Source organism: Paramisgurnus dabryanus, chromosome 21 (genome assembly GCF_030506205.2).
Source record: "Paramisgurnus dabryanus chromosome 21, PD_genome_1.1, whole genome shotgun sequence".
Taxonomy (NCBI): domain Eukaryota; kingdom Metazoa; phylum Chordata; class Actinopteri; order Cypriniformes; family Cobitidae; genus Paramisgurnus; species Paramisgurnus dabryanus.
The window spans coordinates 16,066,460-16,078,582 of NC_133357.1; the positions used below are offsets into that span (position 1 = coordinate 16,066,460).

At 36.2% G+C, this 12,123-nt stretch overlaps 1 protein-coding gene across 1 annotated transcript in view; it reads left to right on the forward strand.

Annotated features, from left to right (window-relative positions):
* Positions 1-5,488: 5,488 nt before the first annotated feature.
* Positions 5,489-12,123, forward strand: part of phc2a (polyhomeotic homolog 2a (Drosophila)) — a 34,746-nt gene continuing 28,111 nt past the window's right edge. Inside the window, 1 exon segment of the mRNA XM_065285885.1 lies at positions 5,489-5,603. The gene's annotated coding sequence lies outside the window, so the exon portion shown is untranslated.

A 12,123-nucleotide genomic window follows, 5' to 3' on the forward strand; every position in this document is an offset into this window, starting at 1 on the left:
TTTGTTGGCAGAATGCATAAAATTGCATTTTTCGGCATGCGTACGTCAAGATGCAAGAGTTTTTTAACTGCTAAAGGAGGTTTACTGAATATATTAGGACATTTTTGCATGTACTTAGAGGGCTTTGCAGCGAAAGACAGTCTCATTTGTTACATACAAATGAAATGACTAAAGTGACATTTGTGAAAATAAGGCATTTCAATTACGGACTTATAACCTTAACATTGCCTTTAAAGTATAATTACTAAACCTAAACGTGTTATACAACAGAATACAGAAGTATTAGACAGCATGATATTATTGCAAATCTTCCAAAAAATGTACATCAGTATCTGTAACTAAACTGGATTATATTCATATTTATCTCAGGGAAAGTCATGTTAAAGTCACGCAAAATTTGATTAATTTATTTGTATCCATGGCACAAAATTCAGCTTTTTCATGCCCTGAGCACAAATTTCTTTACGTAGTTTTTCGTGTCCGTTGCATGACTTTCTTTTTCATTTCATTTTATGTATTGTTTTCTCATAGTTTTTTTTTTTATTTTCTTACCATTGTCGCTTGGGGTTGGAGTTGGAATCACTTTCTGTTACATTTTTAGACATCCTAACCGAAACCTGAACTCTAACCCCAACTCTGGGCGAGAACAGTTTTAAAAGCGGAATACACAGAAAACATATAGAAACCAATACATAAAAGTACATCCAAACCCCAAATCTAACCCAGGGCGACAATAATTTAAAAGTAAAAAAAGAGAAAACAATACATAAAATGACACAAAAAAGAAAGTTGTGCCACGGACACAAAAAACGATTTATAGAAATTTGTGCAGGTGACATGAAAAAGACATTCGAGCTCAAATCACAAAAAAAGCTGAATTTTGTGCCATGGACACAATTAAATTAATATTTTTTTGCGACTATAAGACGACTATATTCATAGCTCTATTAAGTATGTGTCTATTAAGTCATGGGACATGATTGTGTTACACTCCAATCGTGACATCTTTGTATGTCCATTCACAAAGTTACATGACATTAATGTCAGTTTTAATACAGCAGTTTAAAATACTGAACAAGTGTCTGATTCTGGATGTCTGATTTGTAACATCCCTGTGGATGCAGCGTGCACATCAGCAGTCTCTGTCTAACACAACCCTGTGAAGGGTTTCAATGAGAAAAAGTGAAACAAGAGAGAAGCTCAAGGGAAGGGAGGAGCAAGGGGTGGATCATGCCGAATCCAAGACAGCCTGTTGGTGAAGTGCAGTCACGTGATTGCTTTAGGAATGCTAATTCATGCTGTATTTTTTCCACCTCTGTGCTTTGGTGTAGTCTGTGCCTGTCGGATAGAGAAGAAGACCTCAGACATGGTGTAGGATATCAGGAAAGAAACAAACAGTTGAAGTTGAAGAATGAGACAAGGACTGTGTAGACGGTATGTGGGAAGAAATTTATTAATTTATTTGCATGTGTGACTTTAAATGGCACTTATATTTTTACATATGGCATTTCACACTAGGTGTGTGTGTGTTGACAGTGAAGGCTTAGTGTGCACTATGTGTGGTCTATATGTTAAATAGAGCGTGTAAATGTATGCACGTGTGTTTGTGCCTAAGCACGTCTGTCTCGGCACAATAGGAAGGTGTTTACTTGGGAGAATTCCCTCACATGTTTCCACTGCAGTTTTCGCTACAGTTACTAACACAGAGGTGGGCTTGAGGAATTTAAGACCCTACGTTGATGTGTCAACTGGATTATATAGCCTAAATCAATGCAGCTAAGATGCGCATTGACAGAGTAGTTCAGCTGAGTGATTTATGTGAATGTACGCCACATCAATTGCAAGGTTTTTAAAGGATTATCGATGAGTTTGCTCAGCACACGTGTACACAAGAAGCTTTTAGACCAAATGGGAGACAATGCATTCCCGGACAGCAGATTGTTGCGCTTGTGGACTGAGTGACAGTCGGTGATGATACAAATGCATTTAACCTACAGCCTTTCAGACAACCGGACCATTTCAATCTTTCTGTACACATCAGTTTGACCCAATGCACTGTAAACAAAGCCAAAGACGAGTGGCACTTATGTGTAATCTGCCAAATATGTCATCTTATGTATTGGATAGCTCTTCAAGAGATACTGAAAGTCTGGACTGTTTGCATGTAGTTATTTTTGTGATGTAACTATTATTGGAAATCTATTAAATATATTGGTAGCATGTGAGATGTGCTTTTGAGCGACGGTGTGTTGTTTAACAGTGTCACTTTTCAGAGTCAATTAAATTTAGCTTTCATAAAAACACCTTTTTAATGCTTTCTTCTGTCGTAATGTGTTGCTTTTAAAATATCTTCCTTTGTGGTCTCATCATATATACCAAGAGAAATTTCATAGCATTTGATGGTTCTCACCAGTGGCGGCCGGTGACTTCTTTTTTCGAGGGCGCTCGATGCGAAGTTCGTCACAACATGTATGTAGTTTGTCATGTGTGTGGTTCGTAATTTCAAAATATGTGTTCTGCGCCTCAAGGGAACCTGTGTGCATCACGTGTCTTGTCAAAATAAGTGCCTGGTGCAGACACATCTAAAGGGTTTATGCTAAAAGAGGCACACATGTTGCCAGATACTCGCATGCGTAAAGAGTTTACTGTTAAGGGAGTGTCTTGCGTTAATTTTGTGAACGTGAGCGTCTCTTTTATCATAAACGATTTTGACGCGTGTGCAGGCACTTATTTAGACAAAACACGTGATGCAGATGGATCACATGACGCAACAAACACATATTTTGAAAACACGAGCAACACACATGACACTCCCAACACATATTTTGAATTAGCGCCCCTCAGATGAGCAGTCACGAGGCGCCACTGGTTCTCACTGTAAAAAAATGCAGCATGAGGTTTAAACAACTTAATTATTCAATTATTAAAATGATTATTAATAAAGTCAATTCAACCTACTTTTTTAAGTTGTGACATAATTTAGAAAAACAAATTGAAATTGTATAACTTAGACAATTGTTAAAATGCATTAAGAATATGGAGCTGTAAAATTATCGTATAGGTTAAATAATCTGGATTTGGGTAAACTAGTTTGAGTTCATATTGAAATCTTCAATAATATTGACTTTTGAATGCAGACTTGACAGATTGGAGCTCAGTTTGTGACATTGTTGAGATATCTCCTGAAACAGTAATGGAGACATTTGTGAGATTACGGAGTCTTTTTTTTTTGGGAGAAATATCTGAGGAGACGTTTTCATTTGCTCTCCTTTTAATCTCATTCATGTCTATAAGAAATATTTGAGCTAAAAGATCTCATCTGTGATTCTTCTTATTAATTCATTCGTGGTAATTCAATTCAACATGTCATCGTCATTAGATTACATTTTATTTCTTTTATTGTATGATTGGTGTCATGACTTCAGGTTATATCGACAGCCTCTTTTGGGCTGAAAATGATCTAGTGCCGGACCGCCAGTGGGCAGGTCACTTCTATACATTAATTAGAGAAAGACCCTTGTGTTTTACACTTGTCTTTCCTTCATCATCATGGCCCTCACAATGAGCTCAAGTACTTCACCCTCACCCTCGGGTCACTTTAATAATCCATCAAACATGGGCGTGTGGAGGGCAACAGCGTCAGGAAATGAGGCGCTGACTGAGGGTAGTGTTGATCATTTTGAATACATAATACAACCAATACACTCAAGGTTTTCCTTTATTAATACATCATAAGGTCTGATGCTTTTCTACTCAGAAAAAGATTTTTGACAAGGTCCATTAATTTATGAAATCAGCTGCTTTGAGCATTAATATTTTGGCCTGCTTGTTCAAAGAATCAAATAAAGACATTGTATAGTCATGCACAGCATAGAGATAAGCTCATTTCAAGGCATGTTGTACTACAGTATATATCATATGCTGATGCTGGTTCCTCTGGGGTTCCTCTGAGGGACGGTTATGGGTTTGAGCACATGCAGCAATCCCTAATGAGATATACAGGACTCAGGAATACACATAATGCCGCATCTATCAGTGTGATCTGTCTTCATGAAAGCTGCAAGTCGAGTAGCTGTAACAGATGAGCTGAGACGCTTCGCTGCCTGATCCCTCGTGAAGATGAGACGCATACCACAAGAATGAACGTGTTCACCTCAGCGCTCACCAACTACTTCTATCACGGCCGATGATGTGCTGTGCCGTGTGACACGACCATTAACGCAAACTCAAAACAGACGACCTATCTGGGGTCTCTCTTTCATTTCTGACAGTTTCTGATGCTTATCTCAAGTTTTAAAAAATGTATACGCCGCTTCATCTCTTCCCTGTCCGGAAGAATGACATGTTTTGTCCTTAGAGAAATATTTTTGCAACTTAAGCCTGTGAGGTTCAAAAGTCAAAATCTGATCGATGTTATTAATCAAACTGAGAGCTGTTTCAACACAACTCACCATACATTTTCATACTTATGTTTAGATGGTCAGCGCTAAATCAGGTTGTATTATTGTAGCAATGGGCATTTGAAAGGCTTCCTGTTAAATATATCCAAATATTTAAACGGATTGAGTATAGTTGTCATACGATGAAGTTGTCATGAGGGTTAAAAGTTTAAATACGCAAATGTGTGTTTTTTCGAGCTATGGAAAAATTGGTTGATTTTACATCATTTGACATCAGTCCTCATGCTGGGTACAAACAAAAAGATTTTTTACATCTTATAAGATTTTCAAAATGTGATAGACCACAAACATGAGGATAAAAAATCCTAGATTTAACCATTTTGCTCCTATAGTGTGTGGTGTGCCATTATGTGTCAAAGACTCACCATACACAAACAAATTTTCAACCAGAATCTCGACTGACTGTGAACACAGGACATCTCCCAAAACTTCAGAATAAGCAGGGCGGACGATATGAACATGACTGCGGGAACATGGTCTGTACAAGTTCACCTTGCATTAACCATCATCTCGCTTTCTGATTGGATATTGTTTCGTTTCACGTGATAATCTCAAGAGCATCCGTGCGTTTGTCCTTAGGGTTTCCCCCACACATCAGGATTTCTGATCGTAAATATTAAACATGTTTAATATTTACAATTTGTGATCGTGGAGGCTCCAACGTCCTTCCGATCAGGTTCGGACACTCTTAACACACATCACACCAATGGAAAGTGTGATAGGATAATCTGTAGAACCATTAAGATATTCGGGACATAGCTAGGATTTTCGGAAGGGAGGAAATCGGCCGAAAATCAGCCTGATTATCTTTTGGTGTGTACCCAGCATTAGTCAATATTAAAGATATCAAGGTTATATTTTAACAGAATGTTCTTTAGATTTTGTATGGTGATTTTTTTTTTGTAGTAAATAAAACATGACTTTAGCTGGGCAGGGTGACATGTTTCCAAATTTGCCATTACTGTAGCGTGACAACATACCCCCATTTGGCTGCATCATTGTATCACTGGAAATGTTTTTGTGCCCAGGTCTCTAACTTCTGGCAAAGTCAGCAGTAACTTCAGAGTAAATCAGACCAGCGTCTGAATGGGAATGTGTGAGAGCTGCTGACAGCCTGTAGTAACTGCTGGAGATTGTTATGGAGTGAGTGCAGACCTCTCTCTCTCTCTCTCTCTCTCTCTCTCTCTCTCTCTCTCTCATTCTCTCTCTCTCTCGTTTGTGCGCTGCCTGAGCAGATGAAAGTGATTCTGTGCCTCTGAGCTTCATGTCCAGGTGTTCTTCCTCTCTCTCTCTCTCTCTCTCTCTCTCTCTCTCATTCAGTCAGTTCTCCTTTTCAGGAGCTGGCAGCCTCACAGCTGCTTGACATAAATCTACCTTTTCTTTGCTTTTTCGAGAGGCAAAGCTAAGGGCATTAATGCTTTGGTTTCTAAGCAGCAGGGGCACTTACCCCTTATTCTTATATGTTTACCTTCAGGTTCGCTTTATCATATTATCTATTATCGCTTTTTCACATTTAACAGCTAATGCTGTAATACTAAAAAGAAACAGTGCTACAGTATATAGCACCAAAAGTGGTTCTTTGCTCGTAATCATAGAAGAACCATTTTCAGTGCCATATAGCACCGGTGAAGTACCAGTGAAGCACCTGTGTAGATAGAACCATATCGTGCTATGTTGAACCATATGTGGTGCTATATGGCCCCTATATGGTTCTACACAGGTGCTACACTGGTACCGCACTGGTGCTTCACCGGTGCTATAGGGGTGGGCCGGTGCAATAGTGGATTTCGGAAGAGGTAAGGATGCTCATGAAAAAGCGTGATAATGTTTTTAAAAAAGCTATAAAATCTGGTTTATGACAGGATAGACTTCTATTTAATAGCTTAATCCATAAGTGGCGCTGTCCCGCTCACGGGACACCTAAGTTTACGTCAATATTTTCCATATAAATTTTATGTATATCACTACAAACCATATATTGTTGGAAAGGTCTAAGCCTCTAGAATACATATATCAACAGTGTTTTATAAAATAAATTATGTAGGGAGAGTAATTGATTCAATTTTAAAGAGAGTGCGCCTCAAAACATTAATATCCTGATAAATGTCACTGTCCCGCCAGCGGGACGCCAACATTTACTTCAGTGTTTTGCATTTGAATTCTTATCCAATCAGGACAAACTATATATCATTTGAAAGCTCTAAGAGTGTAGATTTCATTTATTATCACTATTTTGGTAAAGGAATGACATAGTGTGAGCTATTTTCTAAAATGCCACGGGTATACAGGTTGGCCCACGTTGTTGTTATATATTTGTAACACTAATACCCCGTTCCAAACCTAAACAATCATGACAAACAATATATCACTGGAAAGCTATAAGAGTGTAGTTTTCATATTGCATCACCATTTTGGGAAAATAATGATGTAGTGAGAGTCAGTTTCTAAAATGTCACACTGCCACAGTTGGACTCAACTTGTTTTTGCATATGTATAGCACTAATACCCTGTTCTAAACCTAAACAATCTTGACAAACTATATATTGTTGGAAAGCTCTAGGTGTGTAGTTTTCATATTTCATTGCCATTTTGGGAGAATTATGACGTAATGAGAGTCAGTTTCTAAAATGTCACGGGGCCACAGGTAGGCCTAATTTGTTTTTACGTATTTATAAGACTAAAACCCAACTCTAAACCTAAAAAATCATGACAAACTATATATCACTGGAAAGCTCTCAGAATGTAGTTTTCATATTTCAAGGTCATTTGATGATAGAAATAATGTAGTGACAGTTTTTAGTTATATGACCCCACCCCCCATAGGAATGCATATTAATTTTATATATTCATAATTCTAATATCATATTATAAATCTTCAAAAATGTTGACAAACTATATATTGTTGGAAAGCTCTAAGAATGTAGTTTTCATATTTCAAAACATTTTTGCAGTAATAATAATGCAGTGATAGTAATTGAATAATTTGTGACAAGTGTATGCTGCAAACCGTTGACACCTAGTGGCCGTTGTTGGCAAAACCACTAAAAGTGTGACACATGGCTTATGGCTTCATTTTTGCATTATTATTTTTGTGAGACATTTACATTATTATAATTTTATTTATAAAAATAATATGTTATGGAATTATTTCTATTTATTAAAACAAATATAAACTGCTATAACAATTTAATTATTTAATATGTTCACCTCGTTTCACCTCTGTGAAAACCCGCAAAGTGTCTTCTTTAAAACAAGACCAAGATTAGGCTTCTAGACCAAAAAATGCCAGAGTTATATTAATTTGAAGATGTATATCACAATTTCACCCCCCCCACTCTAAAGGTATTTGCGCCAAGGTGGTTAAGAAATTACGACAGGCTGAGGCACAATATTTAATTAATATTTAAATGAGGCTAAAGGAAATGGTAGAAAGGTGTGGCAAAGTATTAATCAACTGATGGGCATCTAAACCACATACTTAATGTTCAGAATTACATTTTGAAGGAAGAATACTTATTAAACCTGATGAAATGATACATGTACTTTGATTCAGTCCAAAGACTGACTGACAAATTTGGTATTGGATATAGAGAACTTAACTTTGTTAACTTAGTTGAACCTGCTTTTGACTTGATAACTAAGAATAGTTATTGAATCATTAGTTATTAACTAATAATTAAGAATAAAATCCATAATGTTATAAAAACCTTGAAAAACTCATATGCTAAAGATATAAACGTAATATAATATAAAAAAAAATAGTACCAATTACACATCTTGTGAACTTATCAATCAATCAATCAATCTATCTTTTTTTTTCAAACTGATGGAAAACTGGTATAGTTACTCTGAGTTTTCAAGGCAGGTGATCCACTAAATGTAGCAAATTAAAGGCCAATGTCAATCTTGTCCGTTGTATCTAAAATAACAGAAAAAGTAGTAACTGAGTAAATTGTAAATTTTTAGACACACAAAATTATTTATTGTGCCCTATGCAATTTGGGTTTCATAAACAGCACTCTATGGAAAATGCTGCATGTTACTTAAGTCCAATTAAAATTAGATGAGGGTGGGATTGTGTGAACGGTGTTTCTCGATTTGCAAAAGGCAGTTTTTACATTAAATACATTAAACCATAATATTTTACTATCTAAATTACCACATTTTAATTTCTCTATGCAAACAATGAAATAGATTGAGTCTTATATTATATAAAGGAAACAATGCACCAGGATTAATATACACATATATCTTCAACAAGATACTGTCCAACAGGGGTACCTCAGGGGTCCATACTAGGACCCCTACTTTTTAGTTTGTACTAATGATCTTCCAGATGTTTGTCCTGATGCATTTATTCAAATGTACACATACGATACTGTGATCTATTTACACAATAAAACTAATGAACCGGTATCACAAAAATGATCTGCTGTAATAATCAAAATCTCAGACTGATTAAATCAGTGTTTTTATCGCTTAATGTCCAGAAAACTGCTTGTATATATTTTAAGATCAGAAAGGTGGATAAGGTTTTACCAGATATATTAGTAAATGGTGATAAATTACAAATCATGTCAGACTTGAAATATTTTGGAGTTATATTAGACACCCATCTAACATTTGAAAAGCATGTTAAAAAATAGTCTGTACAAATAAAAATACAAATATTCGGTGTAAATAGATTAATATAGTTTCTCAGCATGTATTAATTATTAATGTTAGTTAATGCCAATGCAGTTGTTCATGTTAGTTCATGGTGCATCAATTAATGTAATAGTAATAGTATATTCTGAAATTAACAAGATTAAGAAATGCTGTAGAAGTATGTTTATTGTTAGTTCATGTTAGCTAATATACAACTAATTGTAAACAAATACAACCTTATTGTAAAGTGTTACCAATAAAATGTATTTATTTACTATCAACACTGGTGATGCTCGGTGATGTTTCTTGACACTTCCTTTATACCCAGTTTATTTATTGCATTTCCTGGCCCCTTAAAACTATCGGACAATGGGCGATTAGTGCGAAAATTTGCCTTTACCTGCTGATACCCTTTATTGGCCAATATACTGGTGCATCTCAAAGCTAAATAATTGCAAAGGTTTTCAACAGTATTGTGTTTTATAATTTTTTGTGATACACCCTTAAAAATAAAGGTTCTTAAAGGCTTCTTCGCAGTGATGCCATTAAAGAAACATTTTTGGTTCCCCAAACAAGTTTTTTTATCTTTCTGTCTTACATTTTTCCCATAAAAATAATATTTTGTTCAACCAGGTGGCTAAGTTTCACAAAACAAGGTTTGCTCAGGTGTTTAGCTGTGTATGCAACTGTCTCTGTCTAAAAGGCTACCAGTCACCATTTGTAAGGGATGACACACTGAAGGGATTTAATCTAACAAAGTGTTTGAATAAATCATCAACTGAGTTTTTCTTACTTTCAAATTTAAAGCTGAAGTACTTTTTTTGGCAATGAAAAAATGCTTTTTCCTATCTCGACTTATGAGTAAGGAATAATAAATAGATTGGTCAATAATAGATTAGTTATTAAAGATATCAAGGTTATATTTTCACAGAATGTTTTAGGATAAAAACAGTAAATTATAAAAAATGTCTTGCCGTGCTGATGTACAGAAATTACACATTACAGATTTCTTGAAATGCAAATTCAATTAGTTGAATTTGAGTAGTTGAAGAAAACTACATCGGTTGCCTTGAGCTCTGTGGGTAATAATTTAAAGCCGGAAGGCTTTAAGGTGCTTTGTAAATTGAGTGGGCTCTAGGGCATGTGTGTATCTGATTCCTTCCCTGTGGTAATGCAGCTTTACGGCTCTGGGAGTTTGCACAGTGAGAGCCACGTGTACTGTCGGCTGCAAGCTTTTTAAACTGAGACAAAGGGGAAGAATACAACCCAAAATTGTCTCACTCTTTTGGCAGGAGGACAGTGATTTATAGTCCCAGCGTGTGAGCAAATTTGAGCCAGACTCATAGTAGACAAGCCAGTCATAACATGTATTCTCTTTAAAGGCAAAACTTTTGTTTGTTTTATAATAGCAGCATGAATATCAGGTGCTTCACATGATAATGTTTGTGAAATCCATGATAAAGTCTCATAAAATTATTAAGAGATTAGAAGCATCAAAGTTTGATTTCAATCACTGATTTCACATTGATTTCAATCATAGTTATTATTTTAAAAGAATGTCATTTACATTACAGTAAATAAAAAAATAAAAAAAAACGTTTTCACGGACAATGAAAATCCGTTCGAATTAAGAGGTAAATGGGGTACATTTTGCTTTGACTGTTTGCTAGAGATAAACATCTTAAGTGTGACATTTAATGCATACATCCTTCTGTTATTATTTCCAGGAAATATGTTAGTGATATTTAAATTCAGGTTATTTCACGCTTGGCCTCCACCTGATAATCAGAAACGATATTCATTCTGCTTGTAAGCATCGAGTGAATCGAACAACAGTAAAAAAGGCCCTTTTAAAGTCTGCACAATTTAACTGCCTCTGCAAGCTCCTCATTTATATGTTAATGGTCTGATCATAAATGATAGCTTTGCACAGATGCACAGAATCCCAAATCAATGTGAAATAAATGACACATGGTTGCCATTCCTCTTAGCTATATTTTAAACTGGACATTTCAATATGCAAACACGAAGACATTTCTCTTTCACCTTTAATTTACATAAAATGAGGCCAACCTGGATTTTTTCCACCAATTGGATATTTGCATGTGCAAAATTTATGCCTGCCCATAAATCATAAAATCGTCTCTGCTTGTTGAACACAACAAATGTGCAGTTGCGTGTCCTGCGTCACCTCACCCGGACCCCTGACCCCCAATTGGTTAGAGATACCAAGGCGACTGGGGGTCATATTTCATGCTTTCCCAACTCAACAATGTGCCCCTTGCAGACAAAGCTGGCGGTTTTATGGTGGATCTTAAGGAAATGAGGGTCACAAATCTCCCTCCGCCTGGTTGCCACATAGAGGGAATGTTGTAACATGGAGAATGATGGATACCAGAGAAGAGAGAGTTCTGGCAGGGAACAATGTGTTGTCAAAGACAAGATGTATTTCGCTCTTAACCTGTTGACCAAAAAGAAAAACTTCACCTCAAATCTCATATGTTTGAGGTAAATGTAAGATAAAGAAGATGTAAAGTTAAAGCCCAACATTTCGACCTGTTACTGAACATCGGTTTCTGCTGGCTTAGTAACACAAGCTGACATCTGACCAGTGACTCCCTCCCTCCATTTGTCGGCTTTCTTTCTCTTTTTCAGATCTTCTCACCTCTGATTTATGAGCAGCTCTGATGACACTCAACAGGCGTGTTGTTAGGCGAACATGTTTTGTCAAGGTATATAGCTGAAGGGAAATCTTTATGATTCATATGCGTGTTTGTGTTACAAAGCAAACGTTTATCATAGAAGCTGACAGCATGAACATAGTGGGTTTTAGGACTGTCAAATTTGCCAAGTGTCAAACATTTGATGTATACATTAAGGGCAGGAGCTCCTCTTTGCTTTACTGTTTATTCACACTTGGTCAAAGGTGTCAAAACTGACCATCCTGTGAAGAAACTAATATCCTGAGAGAGTGTTGGTTTAATAGCAGTTCGGTGAGGATGTCACACAGATTTCA